Below are 10,000 nucleotides of genomic sequence, written 5' to 3' on the forward strand. Positions count from 1 at the left end.
TAAAATGGGACAACAAAACATCCAGATAGACGATACAAGGAAACAAGGACGGGTCATTCGAAGTTCTCTTTCCTCAGTCAAGTACCAGATTATCTTTGCAATTTCGGCTGATTATAATTGAGATTGCTCCAATCTGGCCAGCCCCAAGGAAAAACTAAGCTAAGAGCATTAGATTCCTTGGAAGAAAGCAGCGAATGCATAGAAAAACAAGGACGGAGAAAAAACGGACAATGTTACACAAATACAAAAAAAATAATAACAGGACATAACAACAGGTGTCTTTCGACTAAGGACGAATTAAATTAAGCTGGCATGTGTGGGAATGAAGCCTTACGGCAGGGATACAAGGTTTCACAAACACAGGGAGGAATATTGATGTTGCACGGACAACGGCCAGACCAAGAAAGAAAGAACAGGCTCGACCGAACGTCGGTCACGTGGGAAGAGAAGAGAGAGAAGTAGAAGCATAGGGACAGAAGAATTTCTCTCTATATAAACAGCAGTTTGTGTGTCTGTGTGTCTGTCAGGTTGTACCCTCACTCTGACCACGGCTTTCAACCGATTCTGATGAAACTTGACACACACATAGCCCAATGTCATAATTCAAAACTAACGCAGCGAAAATTTTGAAAAGTTCCCCCAGTTCTAAAAACAATCGATAAATTCGACATGAGGTCGAGAATCAGAAACACAAACCACAGACTGTCTAAGCGACGCAACTCGACCTTTTTAACTCTCAACTCCATCAATATCCAGCTACTTGAAGCTATTCCTGGTGATGTCCACGTCTACAAATCTATTGATAGGACAGCAGACCCAGCCGAGCTTGCCGATTATCCTGTTGAATTCCTGAATTCACTTGAACCGTCAGGCCTGCCGCCACACATCCTGAAGTTAAAAGTCGGTGCGCCCATTATGCTCATCAGGAATTTGGTTCCACCTAAACAGTACAACGGCACACGTCTGGTTGTGAAACATTTCCCACCACATTTAATAACGGCCACAATACTTACCGGTTGTGGGAAGGGAGAGGACGTCTTCATTCCACGCATGCACCTTCAACCGTCGGGCGCTGACCTACCAATCCACTTCAGGCGTTCTCAGTTTCCTGTTAAACTCTGCTTCGCAATGTCCATCAATGAATCCTAAGGCCAAACGCTACAAGTCGCTGGGTTACAGTTGGGCGAACAGTGCTTCGCCCACGGTCAACTCTACGTGGGCTGTTCACGCGTTGGGAGGCGCAATGATGTTTTCATGTTTTCGCCCAAAGGGACAGCTAGGAACATCGTATACACAGAAGTATTCGAGTGAAGAGAAGACATTGCAACCTACACATGCGCCTTCGTTCCCTAGAGGGAAAGGACTAGATTGGGATTAGTCGTTGCCTACTAGGGGCTCTTACATACCCGGGCAACGCCGAGCTATGCTGCTAGTGTGTTTATAAAACATCATTTTTTCTTGGCTTTATTGAGAAAATTCTATATGTTGTAACATATTTCGACTTTAATTTCGAGCATTTCGGCAATTTTAACCAATCGCTCACCTCCATTTGGGGTGAAAACATTCCGTGCTGTATGAATATGTCCCTCAGAAACAGATTGGGTTTATTTACATTTGCGAAGAAAAAAAGATACACTTCCCCCACCCCTAACCCCTAACTCTAAACCTAACCCTAAAATAGATTGAAATGCAATAGATCGATACTAGGGTTATAATTATGAGTGACAATTTCATTTGACACTGCTAGAAAAAAATCCCATTTTCCGTAGAGGTGTCGCTGAAATAGATATTTATATAAATATGATTTAAATGGAAGATGCACTAATCGAGGATTGAACGCTCTGGTCAGTGGTCAGTCAGATTCACGCAGTGTGACCTGCTACCCAGCAGCCAGTCTGATAAGTGATTGGCCTCGACCCCTATCTTGGTGACGTCACTTGTCTTAGACGTTTACTTTATATAATGATAAGAACCTATATTTACCATTCAACATACAATATCCATATAAACTTACAAATAATTGATTTAAAGATATTAAAAATATCTTAAACTAGAAAATGTAAGGATTGAATATCTTGACAATATAGCAGCTAATTAAGTGTGATTGGAATAAATAATTAACACATCAGTGGGTGTAACATTAACTTGTGTAAATATAGTCTGTGGTAAAGAAGAAAAATTATCGCTTCTCGGCCTTTTGGCTAAGATCAAAGTGTAGTATCTGTTCTTATCAGCTTAATATCTGATACGGTCCCTATTTGGGGCCATCGATATTAAACTGATTTTTGGAACGAGGCGAAGTGTTAGGGGCTTGCTCCGCCTTTGCCACGGGTTGGCCTGGTATTGCAGTGCTTCCAGGGTTCAGCCCATCTCCCACCCGGGAGACACAAATAAATGATAATGTCAGATATGTTATTACGGCCTCTCCCCTCTATTTTTTTTGTCATCTTGTCAGCGGGTTTTCCGTTAGTTATCGTTGCTAAAAAGACCTTCCTCGCCGTCAGCAAGCGGTTCGCGTTCGATCCCGCTTCAACCCCGTCGACTTCCATTTCCTCCTTCCTCTTTGCTTTCTCATTTCAAATCCCATCATCGCTTTCACACCACCACCTGCCAGCTTCAGTACCTTTAGAGGGGACCCTTTTTTCTTCTAAGCAGTCGATTCGGGTCTCCACTTTATACTTTTCTGAGCTAAAATCATTTGCTGCGTCTACAACTAAGATAACATCCTGTCACTAACTCTAACACTAACCCTAGATTTTAGTCTTTCGTTCAAAAATTATTCGTTTTGTTTTTGTTTTGAGATACACGTGTATTGTTTAAACTATTTTTTCCATTGCTTAAGAAAAAAACGAAAGCGATGGAAAATAATTCTATAATTTTATACACGTCTACGATTTAAAAAAAAATTTACCATCATTTTTTCCCATTTGTAATGCATATTTTTTGCTATTATATAAGGGAAGTAACTCTCTAAAAATGTATTATTAAATCTCAGAACGTAAAAAGCTACAGTAACACCCCCCTTGTGGTTAGCCATATTGAGATGGCTATTATACTTTACATCTCTAAAAATGCTTATATAGTTATTTCCCTTACAAACCCGAGCAACGCCGGGCGATACTGCTAGTTATATGATAGATCGGTAGCCACTACACGCAATTTTTTCTCTTCTTGTTTTTTTTTTTTTTTTCTCTGTGTCCCTTTCTGTAGAAGAGCGTAGGCTCGAAACGTAAAAGACTTTTTCAATTTCCCGATCGTTATACTAATACATCTGTTTGTTTTATACACCACCTGTCTTCGTCTTTTGTTGTTTTTTTTTTCATGAACAATCCCTGCATATATATATATATATATATATATATATACACACACATATCGTATACATAGGTATTATATCTTTATATATAAAAGTGAAGTTGTGTGTCTGTCTCCTACGATTTAGATTCCTAACTACTCCCACATTTTGCGGTGCAGTTTAACCAAAACCGGGTATCTTATAGTCGTGATTCATATCGAGCCCTTCTGGGTATTAGCGCGCGTCTACGATGAGTCTACGATTTTAAAAATAATTTACCATCATTTTTTTTCATTTTAATGCATTTTTTCGCTATTATATAAGGGAAGTAACTCTCTAAAAATGTCTACGATGAGTCAACGATTTAAAAAAAATTTAGCATCATTTTTTTTCCATTTCTAATGCATTTTTTTGCTACTTTTTGGCTATAACTCTCTAAAAATGCTTATATAGTTATTTCCCTTACAAACCCGAGCAACGCCGGGCGATACTGCTAGTATCTAATAAAATTAGTAAATATTTCCTTCTTGAAGTTCGTAAAATCACATAGAGTTTATTTCAACGAAACATTTCATAATTATTGGTGGAACACATTACGAACAGCAGGTAATAAGTGAGGAAAAATGTTAGGTTTATTTTAAACTAGCGGCACCCGTGAATATTTCACGGAATAAATGGTAAACCTATTGGGTTATCTCTGAAAACTTTATCCAAAAAACCTGAAAGCGTAGCCTGTGTTGTGTCCGTATAGAAAGATAGTCAGCATGCTGGGTGAAAATACTTAGTGGTATTTCGTCTGCCGCTACGTTCTGAGTTCAAATTCCGCCCAGGTCGACTTTGCCTTTCATCCTTTCGGGGTCGATAAATTAAGTACCAGTTACGCACTGGGATCAATATAATCGACTTAATCCGTTTGTCTGTCCTTGTTTGTCCTCTCTGTGTTTAGCCCCTTGTGGGTAGTAAAGAAATAGGTATTTCGTCTGTCGTTAGATTCTGAGTTCAAATTCCGCCCAGGTCGACTTTGCCTTTCATCCTTTCGGGGTCGATAAATTAAGTACCAGTTACGCACTGGGATCAATATAATCGACTTAATCCGTTTGTCTGTCCTTGTTTGTCCTCTCTGTGTTTAGCCCCTTGTGGGTAGTAAAGAAATAGGTATTTCGTCTGCCGTTATGTTCTGAGTTCAAATTCCGCCCAGGTCGACTTTGCCTTTCATCCTTTCGGGGTCGATAAATTAAGTACCAGTTACGCACTGGGATCAATATAATCGACTTAATCCGTTTGTCTGTCCTTGTTTGTCCTCTCTGTGTTTAGCCCCTTGTGGGTAGTAAAGAAATAGGTATTTCGTCTGCCGTTATGTTCTGAGTTCAAATTCGCCCAGGTCGACTTTGCCTTTCATCCTTTCGGGGTCGATAAATTAAGTACCATTACGCACTGGGATCAATATAATCGACTTAATCCGTTTGTCTGTCCTTGTTTGTTCCCTCTGTGTTTAGCCCCTTGTGGGTAGTAAAGAAATAGGTATTTCGTCTGCCGTTACGTTCTGAGTTCAAATTCCGCCCAGGTCGACTTTGCCTTTCATCCTTTCGGGGTCGATAAATTAAGTACCAGTTACGCACTGGGGTCGATGTAATCGACTTAATCCGTTTGTCTGTCCTTGTTTGTCGCCTCTATGTTTAGCCCACTGTGGGCAATAAAGAAATAAGACGTGTTCTGTAAGATTAACTTAGACGATCTGATCAAAGACTTCGCAATTAAAGACACGTAAGTGAAACTTTTCGGAAAGAAATCACTTGCTAAAATAATATTCGAAGTGGTATAATATGATTGGAAATATAACTTTGAAGTGCTCATGGTATCATAGTGAGGATCCGATCAAAGACTTTGCAATTAAAAAATGCAGGAGATTTCAAATATAAATAAAGTGGAAGTATATAAAAATAAACTTTATTTTCTATCTTACTGTTAGCTTAGTTTCATTTTGAAAAATAAAAATATATTTTATGATTTACGAGCAAAACGCACCCCCCCCCCCCGTCCAATGGACGGTGCTGAGTTGTCAAACATTTAAACCAAATTTTCTCAAAACAACTTGTCCGACCGTCCCATAGGCCTCCCCTTTGAGAAACACTGATTTAACCTAAATTGAGAGAGCAGTGCATGCCATCAAAGTGACACTGGGGTAAAATATACGAAGCCCAGTATATCCATCATGACTACCCGTGTGATAAGGGTGCACTAGGCACATGCATCGCAACCATATGTGCGCGACAGGTGATCTCATATCAAGATAAACAGCGCATAACCTTGCAGGTGGGGCCCAGTTAGAATTTTCTGCTGGTCAAGTAACCCATCCCGTTCAAAAGATCCCTGAATAAGTTTTGTTTAAGGATGTTGAACGAAACACCCATGTTTCCAGAGGTGAATTATTCAAACCCCAAAGAATCCCTCTCAACACATGGCTATGATGCTCCCCCACTACTTCTGCTCATGATCAGACATGCACATATCTATTTCGTTACTACCCACAAGGGGCTAAACACAGAGAGGACAAACAAGGACAGACAAAAGGATTAAGTCGATTACATCGACCCCAGTGCGTAACTGGTACTTAATTTATCGACCCCGAAAGGAAGAAAGGCAAAGTCGACCTGGGCGGAATTTACGTCAGCCACTAAGGGACATGGTCAACTGGTTATGGTCAAACAACTGACAATCAAATCTGTAGTATTGAGCAGAATATTTACTGAAGTCCATCTTTTATACCAAGATGGTCAGGCGCTCCGTTTGCTGTCAACACTCATTAAATGAAAGGCTGGGTATGCCGTGGCTATTGATGCACAGAGATGTGCTGAGGCTGCGACATCTGCAGCGCTTTCTAGACGGTGAGCAGGTGTGGTCGATGTTTGACAGACACGATTTCCTGCAGCTCGTCTTTTTGACTGAGCTGCAGTCCTGGATCAAACGAAGACTGAAAAAGAGCGCCTGGCACCTAGAGTGTCGTCAGGCGTTCACACGCCTCTGCAAGTCGGGCAATGCGGTCGGTGGAAGTTCTGCTATGGCTTTCTTATTTCTTTACTGCCCACAAGGGGCTACACACAGAGGGGACAAACAAGGATAGACAAACGCATTAAGTCGATTAAATCGACCCCAGTGCGTAACTGGTGCTTAATTTATCAACCCTGAAAGGATGAAAGGCAAAGTCGACTTCGGCGGAATTTGAACTCAGAACATAACAACAGACGAAATACCTATTTCTTTACTACCCACAAGGGGATAAACACAAAGGGGACAAACAAGGACAGACAAACGGACTAAGTCGCTTGTAATCGGCCCCGAAAGAATCAAAGGCAAAGTCGACCTCGGTGGAATTTGAACTCAGAACGTAGCGGCAGACGAAATACCTATTTCTTTATTACCCACAAGGGGCTAAACACAGAGGAGACAAACAAGGACAGACATAGGCATTAAGTCGATTACATCGACCCCAGTGCGTAACTGGTACTTAATTTATCGACCCCGAAAGGATGAAAGGCAAAGTCGACCTCGGCGGAATTTGAACTCACAACGTAACGCAGACGAAATACGGCTAAGCATTTCGCCCGGCGGTGCCAGCTCACCGCCTTTATGGCTTTCTATATAGGGTTAGTAGCGGGTAAGTGCACGGGGAAACTCTGGGTGTCGATGAGAATGTGTTGGCTGGATTGTTCCGGAAAAGTAATATTTCCAATCAGTCCAAAAAATGCTTCTGCGCTCGTTCGTTTTGGCGATGAAGTTTTTCAGTAGGATGTCCAAAGCGTTTTCATTACACACAGCCCAAATTTTAAGGGTGGTTTTACACCCCATGCACCTCTGTTCCCGGGCCAAAGCCCTGGTCCACAGGGCAGGTGTGGTCGCTGTTTGTCAGACACGATTTCCCGTAACTCGTCTTGTTGACTGAGCTGCAGTCCTGGATCAAACGAAGACCGAAAAAAGTGTCGTCAGGCGCTCACACGCCTCAGCAAGTCGGGCAGTACCTTGTTCTACATGAAACCAGTCCGTGAAGCAAAAAGATTGGGATCCACCGTTAGTTTATAGAATATATTGGTACACTGGGTCGGGTATTAACTAGGATTACATTATAGTGGCGCTTTTTCCTTTTTATTTTTTGCAAGGAGGGAGTTCAGACATTTTGAATTATTTATGAGTGGCTGTGCGTGGTAAGTAGCTTGCTAACCAACCACATGGTTCCGGGTTCAGTCCCACTGCGTGGCATCTTGGGCAAGTGTCTTCTGCTATAGCCCCGGACCGACCAATGTCTTGTGAGTGGATTTGGTAGACGGAAACTGAAAGAAGCCTGTCGTATATATGTTTATATATATGTATGTATGTATGTGTGTGTGTTTGTGTGTCTGTGTTTGTCCCCCTAGCATTGCTTGACAACCGATACTGGTGTGTTTACGTCCCCGTCACTTAGTGGTTCGGCAAAAGAGACCGATAGAATAAGTACTGGGCTTACAAAGAATAAGTCCCGGGGTCGATTTGCTCGACTAAAGGCGGTGCTCCAGCATGGCCGCAGTCAAATGACTGAAACAAGTAAAAGAGTAAAAGAGTAATTGTACAAAGTCTTAGAAAAAATATATCGCCCGGAAAACGACCGACCGAGTAAATCACACAAACGAAGCAATTTTAAAAGAAGTGAAAGAATATAAAGACGAAAAACTTACGAATCTGGCAGGGAAAACTTTGATGTATTACATAGTTTTTGTAGGAAATGTTAACGAGGGAAAAAAATGGGACGAACGACTAACGATTGAGTTAGTGTTAATATAGGAGGGTTATGGTATATGTTGGTGGGGGAAAACGGGGAATAGAACGGAGGTGGACTGTTTTAAATGGAGAAAAGATTCGTGGCGTTCGTTGATCAACGTATTTCAGTGAAATTAAAATTGGACATTTTTGGAATAAATGTTTGTTAGGGAGAAATTACGTCTTTTTTGGAATGTGTCATCGTTTTGTCTTTTCATTTTTATATCTTACTTGCTTCAGTCATTAGTCTGCACCGCCTCGAAGGATTTTAGTCAAATAAATTGACGACAAAACCTTTATTTCTTTTTAGTGGTGGGGTGGGGGCTAACTTTGGTACTTATTCTATCGGACTGGCTTGCCGAACTGTTTAGTTACGGGGACGTAAGCAAACCAGCACACACACACAATCACACACATACAATCACGCACGCATACACTTGAAAAACATACACACATACATACGTACATACACGCGCGCGCAAATACATATGTATACATACACACACACGCACACACACACACACACACACACACACACACAACACACACACACACATATGCATACATACGTACATACATGCATACATACATACATAGATAGAGACAGACAGACATTCCACATGGTTCCGGGTTCAGTCCCACTGTGTGGCACCTTGGGCAAATGTCTTCTACTATAGCCTCGGGTCAACCAACGCCTTGTGAGTGGATTTGGTAGACGGAAACTGAAAGAAGCCCGTTGAATATATAATATGTGTGTGTTTGTGTGTCTGTGTTTGTCCCCCCAACATCTCTTGACAACCGATGCTGGTGTGTTTACGTCCCTGTAACTTAGCAGTTCAGCAAAAGAAACTGATAGAATAAGTGCTAGGCTTACAAAGAATAAGTCCTGGGGTCGATTTGCTCGACTAAAAGCGGTGCTCCAGCATGGCCACAGTCAAATGAATGTAAAAGAGTAACAGTTTCTGATATAAATAATCGTAATCTATACCAACTAAAAGGTATTTGAAGAAAATTTTATTAAAAAACTAGCAGTATCGCCCGGCGTTGCTCGGGTTTGTAAGGGAAATAACTATATATGCATTTTTAGAGTTATAGCCAAAGAAATAGCAAAAAAATGCATTAAAAATGGGAAAAAAATTATGGTAAATTTTTTTTTAATCGTTGACTCATCGTAGACATTTTTAGAGAGTTACTTCCCTTATATAATAGCGAAAAAATGCATTAAAATGGAAAAAAATGATGGTAAATTATTTTTAAAATCGTAGACTCATCGTAGACGCGCGCTAATATCCTGAAGGGCTCGATATGAATCACGACTATAAGATACCCAGTTTTGGTTAAACTGCACTGCAAAATGTGGGAGTAGTTAGGAATCTAAATCGTAGGAGACAGACACACAACCTCTCTTTTATATATAAAGATATTCATTTTTCTGAAAGTTATGAGGAAATAAAATCGACTTATCTGAAATTCCTTTCCCTACCCTCAGAAAAGTTTTACAGTAGATTCCACTCTGATCATAAACTACAGCATCAGAAAGATATTTCTAGAAAACTTTATTAAAGAGATATCCATTTGGAAGTTATGAGGAAACATGGCGCAGGAGTGGCTGTGTGGTAAGTAGCTTGCTAACCAACACATGGTTCTGGGTTCAGCCCCACTGCGTGGCATCTTGGGCAAGTGTCTTCTGCTATAGCCCCGGGCCGACCAATGCCTTGTGAGTGGATTTGGTAGACGGAAACTGAAAGAAGCCCCAGCATATATAGGCACAGGAGTGGCCGTGTGGTAAGTCTTGCTAACCAACCACTGGTTCCGGGTTCAGTCCCACTGCGTGCATCTTTGGGTGTCTTCTGCTATATGCCCCGGGCCGACCAATGCCTTGTGAGTGGATTTGGTAGACGGAAACTGAAAGAAGCC

The 10,000-nt window shown here is 41.3% G+C and overlaps 1 protein-coding gene and 1 non-coding gene across 3 annotated transcripts in view; one reads left to right on the forward strand and one right to left on the reverse strand.

The window, feature by feature from the left end:
* LOC118768125 overlaps positions 1-10,000 on the reverse strand; it is a 124,767-nt gene that overhangs the window by 58,827 nt on the left and 55,940 nt on the right. The gene's annotated exons all lie outside the window — the stretch shown is intronic.
* On the forward strand, positions 2,182-2,375 carry LOC115225516. Its single transcript, XR_003882944.1, has one exon. It is a non-coding gene; the product is annotated as a U2 spliceosomal RNA (small nuclear RNA).

Source organism: Octopus sinensis, linkage group LG27 (genome assembly GCF_006345805.1).
Source record: "Octopus sinensis linkage group LG27, ASM634580v1, whole genome shotgun sequence".
NCBI lineage: Eukaryota > Metazoa > Mollusca > Cephalopoda > Octopoda > Octopodidae > Octopus > Octopus sinensis.